Here is a 24,731-nt window from a genome sequence, read left to right on the forward strand (position 1 = left end):
CTGGGCATGGTGGCGCATGCCTGTAATCCCAGCTACTCAGGAGGCTGAGGCAGGAGAATTGCCTGAACCCAGGAGGTGGAGGTTGCGGCGAGCCGAGATTGTGCCATTGCACTCCAGCCTGGGTAACAAGAGCGAAACTCCGTCTCAAAAAAAAAAAAAAAAAAAAAATGATGAGTTAGTGTCCTTTGTAGGGATATGGATGAACCTGGAAACCATCATTCTCAGCAAACTGATACAAGAACAGAAAATCAAACACCACATGTTCTCACTCATAGGCGGGTGTTGAACAATGAGAACACATGGACACAGGGAGGGGAGCATCACACACTGGGGTCTGTAGGGTGGAAATAGGGGAGGGACAGCAAGGGGTGGGGAGCTGGGGAGAGATAGCATGGGGAGAAATGCCAGATACAGGTGATGGGGAGGAAGGCAGCAAATCACACTGCCATGTGTGTACCTATGCAACAATCTTGCATGTTCTGTATTCTTCACATGTACCCCAAAACTAAAATGCAATAAAATAAATGAGGAAAAAACCAACCAAACAAACAAGCATGTTCAAAAATGGGCAAAGGATATGAACATACACTTTTCAAAATAAGACATCTATGAGGCCAACAAACATGAAAAAATGCTCATCATCACTGGTCATTAGAGAAATGCAAATCAAAACCACATTGAGATACCATCTCATGCCAGTTAGAATGGCAATTATTTAAAAATCTGGAGACAACCGATGCTGGAGAGGATGTGGAGAAATAGGAACACTTTTACATTGTTGTTGGGAGTGCAAATTAGTGCAACCATTGTGGAAGACAGTGTGACGATTTCTCAAGAACCTGGAAATAGAAATACCATTTGACCCAGCAATCCTATTACTGGGTATATACCTAAAGAATTATATATTGTTTTGTTGTCAAGACACATGCACACATATGTTCATTGCAGCACAGTTTACAATAGCAAAGACCTAGAACCAACCCAAATGTCCATCAACAATAGACTGGGTAAAGAAAATGTGGCACATGCACACCATGGAATACTACGCAGCCATAAAAAATGATGGGTTTGTGTCCTTCATAGGGACCTGGATGATTCTGGAAACCATTATTCTCAGCAAATTGACACAAGAACAGAAAATCAAACACCGCATGGTATCACTCATAGACGGGTGTTGAACAAATAGAACATGTGGACACAGGGAGGAGAGCATCACACACTGTGGTCAGTTGATGGGGACCAGGGGAGTGACTGCGCAGGGTGGGGAGGGATAATGTAGGGAGCAATACCAGATATAGGTGATGGGGGAACTAAGCCAGCAACCCACCTTGCCATATATGTACCTATGCAACAATCCTGCACGATTTGCACATGCACCCCAGAACCTAAAGTACAATAAAAAAATTAAAAAATTTTCAGCCGGGCACGGTGTCATGCCTGTAATCTCAGCACTTTGGAGGCCAGGGCAGGCAGATCACGAGTTTAGGGGTTCCAGACCAGCCTGGCCAACATAGTGAAACTCTGTCTCTACTAAAAAGACAAAAATAAGCTGGGTGTGGTGGCACACAGCTGTAGTCCCAGCTACTTGGGAAGCTGAGGTGAGAGAATCTCTTGAACCCAGGACGCAGAATTTGCAGCGATCCAAGACCGTACCATTGCACTCCAGCCTGGGTGGCAGAGTGAGACTATCTCAAAAAAAAAAAAAAAAAAAAAAAACTTCTATAATATAAGCCTTGATAAAGCCACAATAATACTTGGATCGTGTTATAACACTTGAGTACTGTCGAAAGACTAATCTCTGCAGACTAATTTAGAAGTAGAAAATCTTCCTATTATACATTTTATTATTAGTTTTTAGTCATGGTATGCCATTAATGTTATGTATCAGGGAGTAGTCTACATTTATTTTGTATTGTCTTAACATTGTTAGATTTTTAAAGGGATATGTGTATCCTACTTTTTTAAATGAGAATGAGACTAATATGTTTTTGTTTTATAGTATGTAATTTTTTTAAAGACTGGTTTGTTGCGTTATAATTTATGTACCATACAATTCATTCATTTGAAGTGTTCAATGTTTTTTAGCATGTTCATGGATTATTCAGTATCACCACTACCTAGTTTTAGAATATTTCCATCCGACAAAAAGAAGCCTTGTACTCATTTTCACTCTCCATTCCTCCTCAAGTGTTCCCCCTAACTCTAGATAACTGTTGATCTGCTCTCTGTTTCTATAGATTTGCCTATTCTGGATGTTTCTTACACTTAGAATTATACAATATAAGGTCTTTTGTTACTGACTTGTTTCACTTGATAAAATGTTTTTAAGATTCATCAATGCTGTAATATGTATTGCATTCCTTTTTAAGGCTGAATAATATTCTATTTTAATGTATATATCAAATTTTGTTTTTTCATTTGTTAGCTAGTTAAAAACCATTTAGATTATTGGTACTTTTTGACCATTATAAGTAATGCTGCTATGAACATATGTATACAAATTTTGGTGTGGACATATGTTTTTAATTTATCTTGGGTATATACTTAGGAGTAAATGGCTGGGTTATTTTGGTAACTATTTGTAAACTTCTACGAGCTGCAAACCACTTTCCAAAGCAGCTGTAGCGTTTCATATTTCCATCAGCAATCTATGAGGGTTCCCATTTCTCTGTAGCCTCACCAGAACGTGTAATTATCTCTCTTGTTTTTATAGCCATCCTAGTGGATATACAGTAGATGTCATTGTGGTTTTGGTTTACATTTGCCTAATAGCTAATGATATTGAGCATCTTCTTTGTACATCTTCTCTAGTGAAATTTCTATCAGATTTTTTACTCATTTTTTAATTAGTTATTTGACTTTTTATTATAGAGTAGTTCTTTATACATTCTGAATATAAGTCAGTCCCTTGTCAAGTATATCATTTGCAAATATTTTCTCCCTTTCTGTAGGTTGTCTTTTCACTTACTTGATAGTGTCTTTTAAACTCAAATGTTTTTAATTTTAATGTCCAATTTACCTATTTATTTCTTTTGTTGCCTGACATATCTATTGTTTTTGTGTTTGACAACCCATTGCCAAACCCAAGGTCATGAATATTTACATTTTCTTCTAAGACTTTTATATTTTAGTTTCTACATGTATGTATATGTGATCCACTTTGAATTCTTATTTATATATGAGATAAGGGTCCAGTTTAGCTCTTTTGCATGTGGATATCTTGTTATCCCAGAATAATTTGTTGAAAACTGTATTACGTTCTAACAACAATTCTCTGACATCAGCTGGTTGTCCTCTAGTGCAATTCAGTCTGACGCTAACTATTCACAGTTAACATCACATACCACAAATTCAAGGACAAGGTCCCCAACAAGACTGTCCTTACTTAAAAGGCCAGCTGCAAGTGGGGTCCCTAAGCTACCTTTATTTCTGCTTGGCAGAATTGGCTACAAAATTGGGAGTTCCCAAGAACCCCTTTAAGGTTTGATAGTTCACTAAAACAACATACCTGTCACACTAAAGTGCTACACTTATGATTGCCATTTTACTAAAAAGGATTTAAATAAACAGCTGGATAAAGAGGTATACAGGATATGTCTGGAATAATCTGGAGCACAAGTTTGTGTCTTCATGGAGTTGGTTGAACCACCCTCCTGGTACTTCAATATGTTCACTATCCTGAAAGCAGTTTAAGCCTTATGTTCATAGGTTGTTTTTTGTTTCTAAGATGGAGCCTTGCTGTGTCGCCCAGGCAGAGTGCAGTAACGTGATCTCAGCTCAGTGCAGCCTCCGCTACCTGGGTTAAAGGGATTCTCCTGCCTCAGCCTTCTGAGTAGCTGGGATTATAGGTGTGCACCACCATGCCCAATTCAATTTTGTATTTTTGATAGCAATGGGTTTTCACTATGTTGGCCAGGCTGGTCTTGAACTCCTGACCTCAAGGCATCTGCCCCCTACCTTTGCCTCCCAAAGTCCTGGGATTTTAGGCATGAGCCACTGTACCTAGCCTCATATTCATTATTTTAATTTGAGGTATTTATTACATAGGCATGTCATTGGCCATGCGACTGAACTAAGTCTTCAGATCTTCTTTCCCCAGAGATAGGGGACTGGAAATGCCATCACTCTAATTACATGGGATGTTTTTATCCTTCTGACAGCCTCCGCCATCATGTAGGCTATCTGTGACAACAACCCTGTGACACCTCATTAGATAACAAAACCACATCTATCACTCAGGTAATTTCAAGAATTTTCTTTTTTTTGAGACGGAGTCTCACACTGTCACTCAGGCTGTAGTGCAGTGGTGTGATCTCGGCTCACTCCAGTCTCCGCTTCCTGGGTTCAAGCAATTTTCCTGCCTTACCCTCCTGAGTAGCTGGGGCTATAGGCGTGCACCACCACACCCAGCTAATTTTTTTGTATTTTTAGTACAGATAGGGTTTCACCATGTTGGTCCGGATGGTCTCTATCTCCTGACCTCATGATCCACCCTCCTTTTATGGAAGTGGGCCACCATGCTTGGCCTCAAGAATGTTTTTAACTCTGTGCCAGGAACCAGGGACAAAGACCAGATTTTAAAAAATGTATTAATACTTACAACACACCTATTCTTTGGGCAACCGTGTCAAAATCAACTAGCTACAAATGTACGGGCTTATTCTGTGCCATTAGATCTATATATGTATCCTATACCGGTATCCCACTGTCTTGATTACTGTAGCTTTGTCATAAATTTTGAAGTCGGGAAGGATGCATCCTCTTTTACTTTTTTGTTTTTCAGGATCGATTTAGCTATTTTGGATTTTTGTATTTCCATATGAATTTTAGGATCAGCTTGACAGTTTATGTAAAAAAGCCAACTGGAATTTTGATAAGAGTTATGTTCAAGAATATTAAGTTTTCTCATCCATGAATGTGGGTTGTCTTTTCATTTTTTAGATATTCTTTAATTTTTTTCAATGATGGTTTTAGTCTGTGATTCAGAAGCCTTCCAACTTCTAATGTTAAATTCATACCAAAGGATTTTATTCTTTCGACATTATTATAAATGGAATTGTTTCCTTGATATCATTTTCAGAATGTTCATTGCTAGTGTGCAGAAATACAATTGATTTTTATATGTTGATCAACTATCCTGCAATCTTACTGAAATTGTTCTTTAGCTCTTACAGTTTTTTAGTTACTTCCTTAAGATTTTCTAAGTAGAAATGATGTTATCTACAAATAGACATAATCATACTTCTTCCTTTCAGTCTAGATGCCTTTTCTTTCTTTTCTTAGTGAACCTGTCTGTAATATCTAATAAAATGTTGAATAAAAGTTGTATGAGCAAATATTCTTGTTCCTTATTTTAAGAAGAAAACAGTTAATATTTCACCATTAAGTATTATAGTTGTAGATTTTTCATAGATGGTCTTTATTAGGTTGAGGAAGTTTCCTTCTATTTCTAGTTTGTTTAATATTTTTATGGTGTTAAAATAAGGTGTTGGATTTTGTCAGATGCTTTTCAGCATCTATAGAGATGTTGTATGATTTTCCCCTTTATTAACATGGCATTTTATGTTGTTTGATATATATATGATAAATCAACTTTGCATTCCTGGGATAAATTCTATTTGGTTATAGAGTGTAATTCTTTTTGCTGTTTTGTGTACTCTAAAAGAATCTAGATATTCCAAAATTATTTAGGTTTTTTAAAATGAAAAAGAATATAAATTAATAAATAAAAGTTGTACAAGTCACCTAGTCTTAGATTACCTCTAAGTCTGCAGCTCTGGTATTAAGAAAAACAGACCAGTATTTCAGAAGTGAAATTCTATTTTCCTAAAAGTACAATTTGAAGTATTATCGTTAACATACTGACCTGCATAATTTTTGATAATATAGGACCATCCTAGTACAAAATATTGATAAGCTTTATATTTATACAATTTTAATAAGATGGTTGCAAGATCCCATATGAAATTAATAAATGTTTAAACATCTTGAAGTCATATAATTTAGTCATTTTGGTGGCCAAACCTTAAAAAGTAGGGAATAGCTGTGAACTTCTCTCTATAAAAATTACTGGACATTCACAGATAAATAATCATAATAAAATAGCTGTATGTATTGAAAAATTCTTGGATTCTTGGTTCATGACAAGCTTATGAAGCCATTTTATAGATTGGGAAATTAAGCCTGAAAGAGGTTATATAAATTTCCAAAGACATAGGGCTTTTCTGTCATGGAAATCGATACTTAAATTCTGCTTTTATGACCCTGCAGTCTGGCTCTGATAAAGTGACCACTTATAGAGTGTTTCTTTTTTTATTTTGTTCTTTCTGTTGTTGGTGTTTTTGCCTAGAAATTATTCAATGGGTTTGTAAAATATTTATTCTTATATAACTTAGTGTCCTAGTATGATATAGCACTGTGCTTGCTAAGTCTTATGTATTCCATACATTTGTACACATTTGTACTCCAAATTTCAATGCCCATTAGAATGTTTTGCATAAAGTATTAAAGCTCTAAGTAATGTTGCATTATATATATATTTTAAACTGCCTATCAGGAACCATGAAAATGTTTGTAATTGTCTCAGTAAAACTAGACTTAGGATCACTTTAGGCTAGATACATACACTTGTATTAATGAGTCCATGTATCACACATGCATGCTCGTGTGACTGAATTAATCATATGATGACTTTTAAATAGTTTCATTGATATGGTTCCAAAATAATTAGTTCATATTTTTACATTTCAGTTGTTGCTATGTCTTGAAATGTCATTAATAAAAATTTTAGTTGTTCATTGATTTTTCATTCATCAGCCACTAACTGGCAGTTTTATGCGTCCGATATTGTTTTATGGCTATGAATCTTGTCTAGAAAAAATATTACAATTAAATTACTTATTTTTTTCCCAACATTTTGCAATAAAATCTTATTTAACTATCTGTATGATTTTTAATCTGAGTATTTTGGAATTACTTTGATTTCTCACTTAATATTTTCTTTAATTTCTTTTTTTTTTTTTTTTAAGCATTTCAAGAAATAGACAACATCAAGGATACCAGGAGTGGGAGAGATTGGACTGGGAGACCCAACAGGTCAGGACATTTGCATTATCATTTGCTGCTGGTTCATTTGCCATCAGTTTTACAATTCTCAAATCTCTTGCCACTTGCTTATTTCTTGTATGTGCTTACTTGAGTTGTTCTTGGTTTCCAAATCAAAAATAACACTCTTAGTATAAGAAGCTGAGCATTTGGGTATCTTCCTTTTGTAGGTTGAAAATGAAAAAAAATTAAAGAAACTTTCAAGAAGAGAAAAAAATTCTTACCTAAGTTACATGGATGCCCTAATTTATATTTTTTCTTTGTATTGTACCAACTGTTTTGAAATGAAACTTCTTAATGACTTTCCCAGAATCAAATTCTTAAAACATACAGAATGTTAAGAAACATGTATTAGTGGGGATGCACTCAAGTCATGAAAATCGAGTTTCTTCTCTTCTCTGCCATATACTCTGTGCTGGGGTCCACCTCTAAAAGCTTTTGACACTCTTCAGAGTCAGTCTGTTTGCCAATGCTAATAGTAACCACAGAATGTTGACTACCATGTATGAAATGAAAGTTAATTAAATCAGACAATTTCTATGTAAATCAAAAGATCTCAATAGTCAGAGTCTACTGGGAGCATTCAGCAGTCATTGTGCAAGGTTGATTTTAGTCACATTCCTCAGTAAACTGGAGCTGCACTGGCCTTTGAAGTCCCCATTGCCGTGAATATCGCTGATGCCTATGTGTTCACCCCTTGGTTCAGGGAAGTTTCTTGGCTTCCATTGGTTTCAACCATTGTTGAAACATCGGCAGTGTTCACAACTCTCACTATTACTGCTTAGTTATGAATGAAGACTTGGAAATCCCCTCCCTCTTCATTACCCCTCCCATGTTACCACTTCCACAGCTCCCCTGGAGCCTACATGTGTTAGGTCCTCGGTATTCAGGTCTTCTGTAGAACAACTACCGGTGAGTTTTCTAGTTTTTATTATACAGAGAGATAAGTGTCTTTGTCCTTCAGTGTGATCAGATCCCTTTAACTAAAATGACTTTCTCAAAAAGGAGCTAAGCTTAAAGGTCTTCTACCTGGATGCTTCAGGGACTTTATTTTTTAGCATGAACATTAAGGATTAGACAAATTTTTATTGGCATGTACCTTGAGAGAACACTGCTTACCAGCTTAAAGGAAAGATAAATTTCAACTATATTTTGATGCAATACATTTGCTTAAGTCTCTGCTTTTAGCTAAATTAGGTAAGAGTCCTGCAAAAAGCTGCGTTTAAAATGATATGCCAAAGTAATTGGGTTTGTAAGTGTGTCTGCACTGATTCTTGCAGTTAAGAACCACTTCTTAATGATACTTTGATAAAGAGTATTCTGATAATGAACATCCCTAAATTTTTAGTTTGCAAATATTACCGAAATAAACATTAAAACCAAGTAAGTTGAAGCTAAACATGGTAGGTTTTCTTGGCATCCAAGTATTATATAAATATTGACCTTAAATTGAATATACTTGTTCAGGTTGACTGTTGCATGTTTGGAAGCAAAATCGAGAAGGAAGAGGCAAACATCTCATAGATCCCTATAGTGTTAAGAGATAGAAAGAAACTTGGCCCAATCAACTTATTTTACAAGCCCAAATTACTGTCCTCTGTCACATGAAACATTAGTTACAGAACTAAATCTATGTTTTTTGGCATGATGCAGGTCTACTTCATTATGCTACCTTGCGGGTTACAGAACACAAATTATTCTGCATATTACATTATGCACAAACATAAAAATACCATCATATTTGCCATTTTGTCAATTTATCATTTGATAAAGAATGCTATTGGTACTGACACTTCACTTTGGATTATACTAATAATTCAAAGAAATCAAGTACTTAAAAATTATTTTAGGTAGTGTCATTTCCATGGAGAAGTTTTCTGTTTAGCTAAGTGAAATAAAAAGATGAAGATCTTTTCATTAATTCATTTATTTATTCATACAAGGAAAATTCCTACTCTCCCAGAGCTTTCATTCTTATGGAAGAAAACACAAAGTGAAGATTTTGATACGTATGTCAGTGGGCATACTTACTTAGAAGAAAAATAAAGCAGGGATACTAGAGAACACTGCAAGACCACCTCAGATACACTGTTTAGGGAAAGGCTCTTTGATAAGGAGAGAATGGAACAGAGGCCTGAATGGAGTAAGAGAATCATTTCAAAATGTGAGGGAAGAGAGGCACATTCAAAAGGAAGAGCCAATAGGATGAATGTGCTTGGTGTGTTGAAGGAATGGCAAGGTCAGTGGCAGGAAGACAGTAAGGAACAGACAAGTAAGAGATGGCACTACAGGGGATGATGTGGCATTCATCATTTACAACCTGGTAGACCATGGTAGGACCTTGACTACTCTTCTGAGGGAGATGGAGATCATTAAAGGAATTTCAGCAGATGAGGAATATGCTATGGTTCATATATTTTAAGGATTACTCTAACAGGTTGTGTACAGCATTTTAAACATTTCTGTTTACAGACAGAATCTAAATTATGAGTAAAAATAGACTTAATAATAATTAGGCCAACATTGTCTAATCAGGATATTGACTGATGGTTGTGTTCAAGAAGGTAACATTTGATAATACAGCTATCCTTTTTCTTTTCCGTGTCTTCAATTGGGAGAATTTTTTGAATTTGAATTATTTTTTTTTTGCTTTGTGTAATAACGTTTTAAAACAGAGACCTTAATGATATATAATATTTAAAATTGTGTGCATTTAATTAGTTGCTTGGAACAGCTGAATTTCTCATTTGTTTGCCATTTATAATTTCAACATAAACCACATTGCCTTCTATAAGTCCGGAAGCAAGTCCTGAATTGTGTCTCCCATTTGCAAGGGAAGATGTTTGAAATTATTTAACTCTTTTATTATAATTGTCTCAATCCGTGAGCCTATTTATGAGCAGGAAACATACAGAAGTTAAAACAAATCAATTTAGTATGAATTAGCAGGCATGAATTCTGGAAGTAGCTCTGAAACTTACTAGCTGAGTGACATCATTTGGACCTCGGTTTGCCTCTTAAATGACCTGTGGGAGAAGTGTATAGTGTTGTTATTGCTGTAGTTCCTTTTGTCCAGCCATTGTACATATATTAGGTAATAAAGAGAAAATGGATGAGTAAAGAGTTGCTTGCATTGTAAGTAACCATTTATAATACAATTGAGAAAATAAGGGATAGGGTTTCATGTAAATACAGGATAACATCCATATTTATTTTCAGAAAATTATTAGGTTAGAGTAGGTATTATTGATACTTGGAAGGAAGGATTATTTCTAAAAGTATCATTCCTATCATGTGATGAATCAAAGTAAATATTTGAAAAGAGATTTGGGAGGTAGGGAGTGCCTTCTACTAGTGATCCTGTTGCAGTAGTTTTCAATTGCCAAATAAGTATTTACCAAAAAGTTTTCAAATTTCTAAACAGTGCATTAGAAACTATTTAAAAACTCTACCTAGGTTATCTTGGCTTAGATTTTCATTATTTGCCTATTAGAATATTCATGCAACAAAATATATATATACCTGTTTATGAATATTTAATATTTTCCTAAAAATTCTTATTCTAAATTGTTTCCTTTTTAGTCACAAGAGCCGTTTTTATGAGTAAACTGATAAATAAGGAAATTATTCTTTGACATTATTTTTTGGATAGGGTATGCTGACTTCAACTTCACCCATACACCTAAGATTGTTTTGAGTCTGGAGTGATTCCTGTCACTTTCTGCCGCAGACAGTAGAGGAAATTCTCCAACTCCTGTAAGAGTCATTTCCTCTACATATGCTTACCCATTGCCTGTTCTACAAACTTTGATTCTCTTCTCCAGTACCTTCAACTTCTGCATTACTAGAAGCAAAATATTTAAACGTGCTCAAGTTTCTCATCTAAAAACAAAACTTGTTTCAATTTTACTTCTTCCTTTAGCTACCACTCCCTTCATATACAAATTTCCCTAAACCTTAATCTTAAATTTCAGCAATTTTCTTTTCTTCTTCTCACTCCTCTACACCCCTCCACTTCCATCAAGCCAGATCTTGCTGAGATGGTCAATAATTGTTATCATGCTAAATCCAAAAGGTATTTTTCAGTCATTATCTTATTTGGTCCTTAGTTTCATTCAGCTGCATGAAAGACTTGTCAATCGCCATGCCAATTTTTTGGTTGTTTTTGAAGGACTGTCTTCCCTCTGCTTTTCACTTGGGAGTGAACCCCTCTTGTTCTCCACTGCATCCCTAACATACTTTTGAAAGTGCTTTGCTAATAGGGTGTGCTTAATAAATGTGATATGAAGAGCTATAGCCAAATGAATACATGTGAAATGCAATGCCATAAAGGCTACAAAAGATCTACAAGGTAACAGCCTGTAAGCCATCATAGAAAATTTCATATACAAGTCAGTATTTGAGCTGGGCTTTAAAGGATGCATGTGATTTTGCCCAGCAGAGATGTTGGACCGTGGAAAGATTGCCAAGTATATATTTAAAGCTCAGGTGTCATATGTTCCTCTTTGGGCTTGAGTTTGGATGCAACATGGGGGATACGAAGGGAAAATAGTGACTACAAAGGTAAGCTGGGTTCAAATAATAAGAAGCCTTTGAATCCTATGCTAAGTGGTTTGTCCTAATTCCACAGGACTTGAGGAGTAATTAAAACTTTTTGTCTTGGGAAAGTAGGGTGATGATTAGGGCTGTGCCTTAGATCAATTAATTATTATGTCCCTGTGAGGCTGATTGCTTTATAAACTGTATGGCTATAAGAAGGAAGATAGAATACTAATGCAATCATGAAATAAGAGCTCAGGAAAGTCGGGCATGAGGTGGTAACAACAGGGTGCAGATACAAGCAGAAATCTGAAGATGGATTCTATAGGACTTGATGTCTTTCTAAAGTGATGAGGGATCAATTTCAACCTTGAATAATGGAAATAAAGGCCATGCAATTCATAGATGTAGGAAATCACAAAAAGCAACTTGCTTTATTGATTTATTCTTTTTTAAAAAATTTTGGGTCAGAGGGCATGAATCGTTTTGAGAGTCTTTATATTTGAGTTACCAATATTGATATATTGAGGAAGTATTCCACGTCAGAGATTCCAGAACCTGGCATGGGAGTTGAGGATGCAGCTATATGAATTTAAACTTGATGCTGAAAGTTGCCTCCTTGGTGAAAGAAGGGCGATCCAGACTGAGGGGATACCCTGCAAGACAAGGGGACTGAATGCCATGTAGGATTTTGAAGAAGATCACATGGAATAGTGGAAATAAAAGAAACTCTCAAATTTGAATTATAGCTCTGCTGCTTTACAAACTGTATGGCCTTGAAGTAGCATTTGATTTGTTTATTCATTTATTTATCTTTAATATCTGCACAGGGCCCTCCTGAGTGATCTGCAAACAGTAAGCACTAAATGTGGGCTTTATTGCCTCACTAGCATGTAATCATTTTCACATTATGGATTTTTTGAAGTATTAAAAAGTTGTGTTTTTTGGCTGGGTGCGGTGGCTCAAGCCTGTAATCCCAGCACTTTGGGAGGCCGAGGCGGGTAGATCACGAGGTCAAGAGATCGAGACCATCCTGGTCAACATGGTGAAACCCCGTCTCTACTAAAAATACAAAAAATTAGCTGGGCATGGTGGTGCGTGCCTGTAATCCCAGCTACTCAGGAGGCTGAGGCAGGAGAATTGCCTGAACCCAGGAGGTGGAGGTTGCGGTGAGCCGAGATCGCGCCATTGCACTCCACCCTGGGTAACATGAGTGAAACTCCGTCTCAAGAAAAAAAAAAAAAAGAAAAAAAAGTTGTGTTTTCATTCGTTTACTCAGTTGTTCATTCATATACTCTTACTGAGTCTTACTCTGTGACAGGCACCCTTATATCGCCTGACTTCTCCTCGGCCTCATTCCTTGACTAGAATTTTCATTGGTCCAACTTGGTGATACTGTTCTCAATTACAGGAAAAAGATTGATTGATTGATATCTCATCCATCTATAGAGTCATGCCATTTACATCTCAGACTAATTTTCCTCCTCCTCAAGTTGGTTGAGATAGCTCCAAAAGGAAGTAACGATGAATGTTGCCCTTACTTTTATAATAACAGGAGAGAATCTTTGTACTGATTTCATTTAGATGCTTATAGTAAAATATGTAACTTATGAATGATTTAAATCATCCTCTTTAACAGTAGTTCAACGCACTGATGTTACAGAGATCTGCCAAACATAACTATTATATGACTACTGAGAAGTTTTTGGACAGAAGTGCTCATTAGAAGAGGGGAGGCCTAGCCCCTGAATGCTGAATGAGTGCTTGCCTGGGGTGTCCCCAGAAATAGGAGCTGACACAGGTGTTCAGCACAGTTGCTTACTGCTTCCCATCAAGAAGGATGGGAGGTTCTCAGTACTACCGGTTTGTGGCACTCAGCATATTTGGCAAGCAGTCAGCTCTGGCTGTGGATTTCCCTGGGGAAAATAAAAGCCACAGGAAAGTCATCAGTGTGACCTTCTGCTGGGTAGTTGGCACACAGTTGCACCACAGGAAAGCTTTCAGTTGTCATTTTCTGAACGTGGAGATATCAGGTGCTGTTGGAGGCTCCCCATTCAACATGGAAGGTGAAGAAGGAAACCAATATTGAACAGAAGCTTACCAAATAATTCCCAGCCACAAAGCTCAACACCAACTGATCTGCTGATAAAAGAGATTCTTGGGGGGAGGCAGTTGATGTTTTTTGGGGGGTTTCTTTGGTTCTGTAAGCGTAATTATAAGCTTTCCTATTGAATTCTGACCCATCATATTGAAATGCTGTCACTAGTATCATTAGCAAGTAAAGTGTTGATAACATAGTCAAATGCACAGCAGAGTTCTGGCTCTTAAGTGTCTGGACTAACTCCCAATATTAGGAATAGGAGTCAAACTGCCATCACTTTTCCTGTGCTAACAGACGCCCTGCCATTAGCAGTCTGAAGGCAATTTTAATAAAATACATAGCCCTGCTGAGTTGGTCTCAAAAGATAAATACGCAATGCAGAAAAGAAGCTTTTGTTTAAAAGTAATTATTTAAACTATGTATTACAGGTAATTTTCTTTTACCAGTAAGGCAAATGCTATCAGAATTTCAATAATGATTTTGTGGCTCTTATCTAAATAATGTGATATTGTCATTGCTAAGAGTTAAAGCAGTGCTCATTTTTACTTATATACAAAATGAGGGCACATTGGATCCAGGTATCATGTGCATGTGTTTTACAGTTGATATTAGATTTTTGGGTGAACAGTGTTGTATTCTTGGACAGATTTATGGAAATGTAACAAGCTGGTGATAGAGTTCTGGGAACAACAGACTTGACTTGCAAACACAGATTAGAACAGGAGGGCAAAGAACAGCTTTTTATTTTCCCTTTGCTGTCCGAAAGGAAATCGAATTTCAGTCTTTAAAAAGCTCTTTTAATAGGATGCTTGTACATAAAACACAGTCACAAGGGTATAATAAATGTGTGCATATATCTGATGAGCCACAGCTTTGTTCGCCAAAAGGTAAAAAGCTCAGAAAGCTTTCCTAAGAGTCTATTTGGAAACCTTTGAAACCACCGCCTTTTCTTTCCTTCCTACTAGCATGAAATCCTTAAATTAATATAGAATTACCTCTGGCCTTATTGTAGGCAGAGAGAGAACTTGCCTACCTAAGTGGGATGCAAGAGGTATGAGGAATAGGTATCCTATTTTTCCTCACTGTTCTTCGGAATGAGACAGATACCAGTTCAAATTCCACTCAAATCTGAACTCCTTTTTTTCATGAGCTATCATGAAAAAATACTTAGGTGAGTATTTTGTCATCTTTGTCAAGCCTTTGTTTCCTCATCTATAAAATTAGTATAAGAATAAAATGAGCCTTGTATGATTGTTTTGATGATATAATGGGATGATGCATGTCAGATATTTGGGGTGGTGTCTGACACAGAGGAAGCACTCAGGAAATGTTAACTTTTATTTGAATGAGCTATTAACAAAATTTTATCAGGGAAAGCATAATGTTGAGCATTGTGCCAGGAGTTGGGATAAATACATTGGATAATATATGGTGTCTACTTCAAAAGTAAAAAGCCTAATGCAAGACAGGCATTTAAGCAGATGACTTAAGTACTGTGTGCCACTTGTTGTAATGTGAATCTAGATCTTGGGGACATTAAGGAGGAAGGGCTTAATCTTGGCCATGGGAAAAATTACTGCAAAATCTTCTTGATTTTTTTTTTAAGCTTTCAAAGAGAAGACACTAAGCTGTATAGTTTCATCCTGAGCTGTTGTGATCAAAGCCAACTATTTTTTTTTCCCAAGAGTGATTTTTTTTTCCCAGCTCCTTGTTTTTTCTGTTCTTCATCCTTTACATTTATGTAAACCTTTTCCTTAACTGTTAGTACTGTGGTTAGATGATATCTTTAGGCAGTGAGAGGAGGTAAACATGAATTAACCATTCAAATGCTACTCAGCATCTTGCTAAAACAATTTCAGGGAGAGTTAGAAATACAAGCTTTATTCTCGTACATTGCTGATGGGTATGCAAACTGATATGAGCCTTTGGGAGAGACGTTGGTGATGTCTGAATAAATCTACATACACACTGAACCCTTTGATCCAGCAATCCCACTTTTGGGAATTAATCCCGAAGACACAATATCAACAATATTAGAACTAGCCCAGGGGGTGGTGGCTCATGCCTGTCATCCCAGCACATTGGGAGGCTGAGGTAGGCAGATCACTTGAGATCAGGAGTTTGAGACCAGCCTGTCTAACATGGTGAAACCCCATCTATACTAAAAATACACAAATTAGTCAGACATGGTGGCGGGAACCCATAATTCCAGTTACTTGGGAGGCTGAGGCACAAGAATCACTTGATGCACCTGGGAGGTGGAGGTTGCAGTGAGCTGGGATTGCAACCACTGCACTCCAGCCCGAGTGACAGAGTGGGACTTCATCTCAAAAAAAAAGAAAAAAAAGAAAAAACTATATGCCCAAGATTACTCATCATGCCATTGTTTATAATTGTAACATTAAAAACTACTTAAATGCTCATGCAGAGGAGGGTAGTTGAATATTTGATGGCATCTCCACACAGTGGAGTCCCATGCAGTGGTAAAGATCTTGAATAGTTTATAGAGTGATATCTAGGCTAGATTGCTAAGTGGGAAGTAAAGAGAAACAGAGTCTGGAATGGAAATAAAATAAGAAAGTATACATGTATCTGCTAATTGGAACCAAGAATAGGAAGGAAAAATCAGAAATCCGTGAAACTGATTAATTTTACTGGTTGGGCCCAGGGAAAGGGGATGGAAAGAATGGGAGTAAGGAACAAGGGGTGAAGAGGTGATAGGGAGTGACATTTATCTGAATTGACATTTTCGGTATAGTTCTGCTTTTTGGAACTGTGTTAATATTTCACATACTCAAAAAATAAATGATAGAGGTGAATCAGAGTATTCAGGGTACCCCTCTTGAAATATAAAAAATAGCAAAAAAAAAAAAAAAAAAAAAAAAAAAAAAAAAAAAAAAAAAAAAAAACTTAACTGTATTCTTAGGAATTACAGATGAAGGAAGTGGATAAAAAGGGCTAATCTAAGTAACTTTGCCAAACAATAATCAGAGTTTAGAATCTAAGATTTTAAAAAATTAGCAAAAAAGAACTACCGTACTTTTATCAGAATATTTGTTTTTCACAAGATATAGGTTAGTGATTCTACTTTTCACAGGGGTGAGATTTAGCATTTCCAAAACTGCTTCAGATGTCTCCTAGGATTGTGGATGAGAGCTATTTTCTCTCTGTCAAAGAAAGGAAGATGGCTAGAATGAAGCCTGGTTATTAGATTTTATCTTAGATATCAATAAGAAAAATATGTATCACAGATACGCAAATAATGAAGTAGGAGTATATGCATGTGTTCATTTATATATTCCTAGCTCTATCTGCTGAAAGGGCCTAGAAGCATTAACACCCCAATAGTGAGAGCACATTTGGTACCTAGTTCTAGGTTTCTAAATACCATTCTCTAGCAAAAGAAACCAAGAATTCTTGTAGACATGAATGATTCCAGGGCCAGAACCAGGAACGTATGTCGTAAGAGTCTGGAATATCTTGTGATGCCAGGAAGTTAGGGAAAGAATAAAAAATGATGAAAACTTTGGAGTAATGCAGGATCCACCTTGAAGTAGCTCTCTATTTCCAAATTTGGGACATTTGAGCGAGAAAATAATGAGAGTAATAGGCTATTCTCAATATAGTCCATAACGTAAGAAATTCTTGAACAAATAAATAAGTGAGGGAGAAAAGAAAGCTCTTTTTTAACAGTAAGAATGCCAACAGGAGGACTGATGGAAATAGAAAGTCACCATTTGGAAAACACTACAGTCATAATAGTTTCAGGCAAGAATCATCAAATGGATGCTAAATTTGTGGGTGAAAATGTAATGATAAATAGGATATTAATGGAGTGTCAAAGTATCCCCTCTCAAAATACTTATTAATTATAAAAGGAAAGTAGTAACTTGACAGTGGAAAAACCTGGCAGATACCACCTAACACAAATGATCAGAGTTAACATCACCAGTAATGAGACATATCAGCATCATGTGCCTCTCATAGGATTCACTGTGAAAGGCACAAAAAGTAACTTCTGTCATGTTCTTGCCAAAAATGCATGACACAAATTTAATCATGAAGAAATATCAGACAACCCAAAAGGGACACACTACAAAATAACCTGGCAGGACCCTTAAAAAGTGTGAAGGTCATTAAAAACAAGGAAAGATTGAGGAAACATCCCAGATGGAAAGAGGTGAAGAAAACAAGACAACTAAATATTGGCCCATGGTCCAAGAAAAAAACATTAGTGGGTCAGTTGTTGATATCTGAGTAAGAGGCATAGATCATCAAATAGCATTGTATCAGTGTTAATCTTTTGGGTTTGATGATTAGATTATAGGTCCTATAAGATGTTAATTTGTGGGGAACTTTGGTAAATAATATATATATATGGACACTCTGTACTATTTTTGCATTTTTTAAGCCTGAAATTATTTCAAAAAGAGTTAAATGGGAACATAAAATGTTTTGTGGCTTAAATAAATTGTATGTATATATTATCCATTCTTCTTTTTTATCATAGAGTTTGTTATATAAAAGGATGACTTCAGTAGACTCTAGGAAGAAAAGAAAATTGTAATAGAGTGATAAATATGTAACACTGTGAACTGGGTGCATTCTGTTAACTTGCTCTGTCACCCACTGTGTAAGCCCTGGGGCTACTTTCTTTACTTTTATATTTTGCTGGTCTATCTGCCAATAAAATAGAAATAATGATCTAGCAAGACAGTTTTTAATTATTCACACCAATGGAGGAGAGCAGAGATGTCGAGTATGGAGCCCAACAACAATAATTTTAAGAAGCACTCAAGATCAAGATTTAATGTCGATGAAGAGCCAAGCATATTCTGGTAGATATAAAACTCCAGATTATAAAAATAGTTCCATAGAGAGAAAGCAGAGCTAGTGTATTAAGTTCCATGGATGTATGTAAAGAGATCGGTAATCAAACAAAAGCTGGAAAGGAAGTAAGGGGCACAGTATCAGTTCAGCCATTCAGTCAGTTTCCAAGAGCCCAGGTTAACTTAAAAACAATGTCTTGTGACTCACACCTTCCAAAGCTTGATAGGGCCAGTGAGATGGGGGTAATATTCACTAATACTTTGTGACAACATTAAAGGACTAGGATAAAGGATCAATAGCAACTGAAGAGTTAGCAGAATTCTGTGCAACACCAGTTTGTTTTCACACACATTGATGTTAGATAATTTTTGTGTTCAAAATCATTACAAGATGTCAGCAGAGAGATTGACATCATTAGCTATATTTTATAGATGAGGAAACTGAAATTCAGAGTTTCACAAATCATACGACTAGTAGAGAGTGGACTTGTACTCTAGACCAGGGTATTCATTTGAGTTCATAACCCTTCTTATAGTATCAGGAAATTCCCTAAAAGTACACGAAATGTTTGTGTAGAAGATTTTGCAGGGGTGTGTGTGTGTGTGTGTGTGTTTTTTACCTGAGTAAAGGATACAAATCAATTGATTTTATCAGATTTCCAAAGGAGTCTGTGACTTAGAACAAAATATAAATTTTTTTTTCCCACATGAGTGCACAACATGGAGTGGAAATACTTTTGCTTGACTTGGGAGCATATAACTCTCTTCTTTGAGATGAAGTTTCACTTTTGTTGCCCAGGCTGGAGTGCAATGGCATGACCTTGGCTCACCACAACCTCTGCCTCTGGAGCGCAAGCAATTTTCCTAGCTCAGCCTCCTGAGCAGCTGGGATTACAGGCACCCACCACCACACCAGTCTAATTTTTTGTATTTTTAGAAGAGACGGGGTTTCACCATGTCGGCCAGGCTGGTCTTGAACTCCTGACCTTAGGTGACCTGCCCGCCTTGGCCTCCCAAAGTGCTGCGATTAGAGGTGTGAGCCACTGCGCCCAGCTGTAACTCTTATAGTACACTTAAGAAGCATCCGTATGAGAGGAAATGATTTAACAGAGAGATTCTAGGACTTGCCCAGAATCACAAGAGTTGGTGCCAGAAGTAAAACCAGAACTCCAGCTGTTCACAGTCTCAGGGAAGTGGTTTTCCTATTGACCATGTTATGAACTGTCTTCAGTGGGGATAGTTCTGTGATAGTTTGTCACTGACCAGGGAGGTGGAGATCTGGTTCCCAAGTCTGGTACCAATGGAGGACGTCAGATCCAAAGGAACCTTGAGCAGCAACCAAGTTCCAATGTTTTGCCGAGACATCAATTAGCATTTTGAGCATAAGGGCGATTTGAATAAAATTCTATGGATTGCTTGAGAATTCTCTAGGTGGAATTAGGAAGTATAGTAGAATTATCTTACCACTGTAAAAAGAAAATGTCTTTTAAACATAGCAGAGGCTTTAGGGTCAGCATTCTGAATGTGCTGTCTCATCTGGCACCTGCAATACTTCCCAGAGTTTCTGGGGCATTGGAGAAGATCATTCTATACAGAGATATTGTACTTCTTTGAAGAATACTTTGAATGATACTAGAGTTTCTATATGGCTTTGACATTTGCCAAAAAGGTTACAGTATCTACAGACACCCAAATATTGTCCCTATGTATGCATGTGCATATTGTCACGGCAGCATTGATCAAATTCAAAAAAAAATTTAACACTTTATTAGAATCAGCATTCCTTATCATTCATGTATATATACACATAGTAAGACTTTCAAACCCAAGATTTATAAAAGATTTAAAATGTATTATAAAGATCTTACAAAATTTAAAATTTAATCACCAATGATTGAGAGAGCAATAAGGAATCTAAGAGCTGACTGATGCTTATCTAAGTCACTGCTTTTGTGGACAAGGAAGTGAAGCTCAGAGAGGTTAAATTTTGCATCATTTTACACAGTTAATAAGTGACAGAGCCAGAAAAAGTACCCAGATTTCCTGATTCCTAGCCCAGTTTTCTTTTCACTATGGCATGGTGCCTTATGACACATATGAGATTAGAGCAAAATTGTATTTGTTGAAATGCATGAGAAGTGTTGTGGGTCTTTTGATGATGTTTTGTGGAAGGAGTGGGGTCATTCAATCCTTGATTTTTTCCCCCAGTTTTACACTTTAACACTAATAAATGAATAATATCCTTTATTTCAAATTAGTAAGATTCTAGTGATTTTTTTTTCTTTTCCGCAATCTGCATATAGTTTTGGAAATTACTTTCTTCTTTCAGAATAAATGGATGTATACATTTGAGTTACTAGCTCTTGCGTTGCTAACCCACTAAGTGACTAATCTAAGAAATCACCTCTCTTGTTAGGTGCACTGGATTGCAAATGTCTTTTGATAATACTGCAGTGGTAGTGTAGGGATTTACAACTGGCAGGCAGGAATTGAATTGCCATCATTTGGCTTTAGCAGGAGTTAGAGTCTTGTCTCCAACATAAGCATGAGCCAAGGTACTGTCTCCTTTTTTCTAATTTTAGTTGGAACCATTGGCACTGATCTTACCTAGACAGACTAGTGTTATTTCTACCCAGCACAATCTGCTGGGATGGGCTCTATTCCAAGCCATTCAGTTGAACTTCTCCCCCTGATTTACCAAACAGAGATATGATTGGATGTTGAGGTTAGAAGCTTTCACCCTTTTCGTTAGAAGTCATCCGTTCAGACATAGAGATTCTAAGTTTAATTGGTTCAATGTATGACTCAGAAAGAATTGGCTGTTATGACTGAAAATTGCAGCATGCTTTAATTGTGGGTCAGGAAGTAATTACTGCGACATTTTGGTGCTGGGACGTAGATATTGATACATTTAACTGTGCAGGGGTGAGCAAAAAGGTGAGAAGTGAGATCTGCTTTCCGGCCCTCACCTATCTTACTCTGGAGCAGACAAATTGTACGATTGTCCTGTCATAGTCTCTAATCATGGGCATCCATCCCTGCTGGCGTCTCTCATGATCTCAGACACAGCGCCCGTGCTTTGGCTCATGTCTGCATCCTTACCTCAATCCTCAGTGAGGCCTCAACAGGCTGACAGTGCTCTCCCTCGACTAACTTTCACACCACTGAGATGAAAAGGGGGCATCCCAGCCTCTCAGACCTTGATCATTTGTGCAGCCACGTCTGTACTCTTTTCTCCCGGCTTTAGTTTGTCATGGGATGTCTGCAAGGCTGCTGTCTCACTGCGTGCCACACGGGGAGCAGGCCATCAGTTCTTATGTTGCTCAGATCCCAAATATAAAAGGGTTTTTATTATTTTTTCATCCCACCCAAACCCCTGTGTACTCTAGATTTGCCCTGTGGGAATTAAAAGTGTAGTGCCCTCATACTAGCATGTAAGGTCGCTTTTTCCTGGTGAATCTTTCTTCTCTTTAAATCGAAAGTGCCAAAAACATTAACAGTCTTTTGCTATTTCGCATAAACAGTAATTTCTCATATGTAAAAGCACAGCAGGTTTTTTTTTTTTTCCCCTGTGGTTGCATGGGAACCTAAATGAGAAAGACAGCCCGTGGAACGAAGAGGGTTAATGCATCGGGTCATTAGTTCATATAACCTCATGGAGAGGTCTCGGTGGTAAGCAGACACTACACATACCTTATCCTCCTGGGCTTACAGTGAGTTCACATGGAATTTATTGCTTTTTATTATTCTCCAAAACTATAGATAGAAGTACACCCAGAAACCGCTCAATAGACAGATCCAGATAAACAGAGAAAAATGTTAAGTTGTGTGGAAGAGGACTTTGAAGTATGTATCACGTCCCAAAGATCCGGTTGAAAAACAGCAGGTCATTATCCAAGTGGGAAAGAATGCTATAAATTTAAACCATTATTCCTTCCCCCCTCCCCAACCCCTCCCTCGCCCTCTCCTTTTTGCACTTGTTTCTGTTCTCATTTTGGATAGCAATTGTGGTAAAAGGTCTGTGTTCCCTGCATGCCACATGCATTGCTAACTTTTGCCTAGTTTTGAATGACGTATAAGCTGCTCTCTGACAGTGTGAGTAGACCAATAAGATTAATAATAATAAATAATTATGAAACACTTAGATCTTGTTTTATGTGTCTTAGATGGAGTTTGTTAATTATCAGAGTTCTCAGAGCAGCCCTTTGAGATGAGTATGACTATTATCCTCATTTTACAGATGAGCAAGTTCATGCAGAGAGAGACAGTGTGTGTGTCTAAGAGCACATAAGTGGGCAGGCAGACCAGGATTTTATTTGACACCAAACTGTGAGTCTCTATCACTTAGGAATTGTGGCAGCTTCAAGTAACAGAAACCTGAGTGACAGTGGACACTCGGATGCAGTCCTAGCCAGCTGTCTCCTCATGCTATCAAGGACCCAGACTTCCTCCTCTCTCTTCCTCTAGACTTGGAGCACATCTTCATGCTCATGCTCACAAGCGGGCTGGTAGGGCTGCAGCAGGCCAGTGTTAGCTCTTGCCCGGGAAGGAAGTAGGGGAAGCACAAAGCGCAGAGAAGCGAGGGCAAGGCAGTCAGGGCTGTTCCCTTCTAAAAGGTTTTTACTGCATCCCCTCCCACTTCTATTTACATCTCATTGCCATAGGCAGGGTTTTGTTGATCAAGCAGGAGCCAGGGAAGAGATATAGGGTAGCCAGTTAGTGTTCTCTGCCACAGCTCGTAATCTCCCTGTGTGACTGCCTTTTCTAGTCTTGGTATAAGAATAGGGATAGAGAATATTGTTGTTGTTTTTAAAATTTAAAATAAATCGTACATTTTCCTTTGTCTAGGGTTTTCTTCACTGTTATGCTTACTAGAATACAATCATACAGGCCCACATCGTATGCCTCTTGACTGGAAGGGTATTCATCTTCTGATGGAATATTTTATGTAGAGTCTTCAGCAAATATTTGGCACAGACCTGCTTAGAAGGGGCTATTAAATTGATACAGAAATGCAAAACTGAGGCATCACTCAAGATTAGAGAACATGTCAACTGATTGAAGCTTGTTTCTACCTTCCAAAAATGCGAATTGACAAGTGGTTAGTTAGGAAGCTAGAAATGTTTTCCTACAGGTTAGGCCATTCTGAGATGTACATTTTTTCCTGTTCAAGCCTAGTGAAACAAAAATTGCAGATCAGAATGTTATCTGCAGGAAGAAGTATGTTTGAAACTTCAGGAGGCTAAAATTCCATGAACTTACTTATTCTTTTGTATCCTATTATTATTATTATTATTATTTTAAAGACAGAGTTAGCTCTCTTACCCTGGCTGGAGTGCAGTGGCGTGATCTCAACTCACTGCAACCTCCACCTCCCCAGCCCAAGGAACCCTTCCACCTCAGCCTCCTGAGTAGTTGGATCTATAGGCTTGCACCACCATGCCTGGCTAATTTTTGTATTTCTGTAGAGATGGAGCTTTGCCATGTTGCCCAGGCTGATCTTGAACTCCTGGGCTCAAGCAAACAGCCCTCCTCAGCCTCTCAACGTGTTGGGATTATAGGCGTGAGCCACTGTGCCTGGCCTTATGTTTGAATATAAACAACAGAGGTTCATTTAAGCAGTGAGAGAGGATTGGTCGAAGACTGTGGTAAAACCTAAACTGTATGGCTTCTTTATCTGATTGACTCCCACTCTTTAAAAAAAAAAAAATTACTTTTCTTTTTTGCTAACCCGGTTTCTCCATTTAGAAAATGCTGTTGTATATACAGAACCTGTCCATATAGTTTATTTCAGTAAAATACATTACAATAGTCTGATAATTCACAGGAATTCTAACTCAGCACTAACTCAACACTGTTTTCATTTTGGACATTTTTACTGTTCTATCATGTCATTGTGAGTGTTATTTATGTATATGTATTTTATTACAAATTGATCTTCAACTACTTTATGTCAGAACCATGTGCTTCACAGCAGATAGCACAAAGCTGGGCACAAACCAAATAAATATGTATTCACAGTTAATGGGCCAGGCATGGTGACTCATGCCTCTAAGCCCAGTAATTTGGGAGGCTGAGGGCGGGCAAATCACATGAAGCCAGAAATTTGAGACCAGCCTGGCCAACATGGCAAAACCCCACCTCTACTAAAAATACAA

The 24,731-nt window shown here is 37.3% G+C and overlaps 1 protein-coding gene across 12 annotated transcripts in view; it reads left to right on the plus strand.

Moving 5' to 3' along the window:
* SOX5 (SRY-box transcription factor 5) overlaps window positions 1-24,731 on the plus strand; it is a 1,011,218-nt gene that overhangs the window by 346,052 nt on the left and 640,435 nt on the right. For all 12 annotated transcript variants that reach the window (XM_032284295.1, XM_032284302.1, XM_032284196.1 and 9 more), the window contains one exon: window positions 7,029-7,095. The gene's annotated coding sequence lies outside the window, so the exon portion shown is untranslated. The remainder of the gene's footprint in view (window positions 1-7,028; window positions 7,096-24,731) is intronic.

This window comes from Sapajus apella, unplaced genomic scaffold (assembly GCF_009761245.1).
Source record: "Sapajus apella isolate SASKATOON/1434 unplaced genomic scaffold, GSC_monkey_1.0 scaffold2, whole genome shotgun sequence".
Taxonomy (NCBI): Eukaryota; Metazoa; Chordata; class Mammalia; order Primates; family Cebidae; genus Sapajus; species Sapajus apella.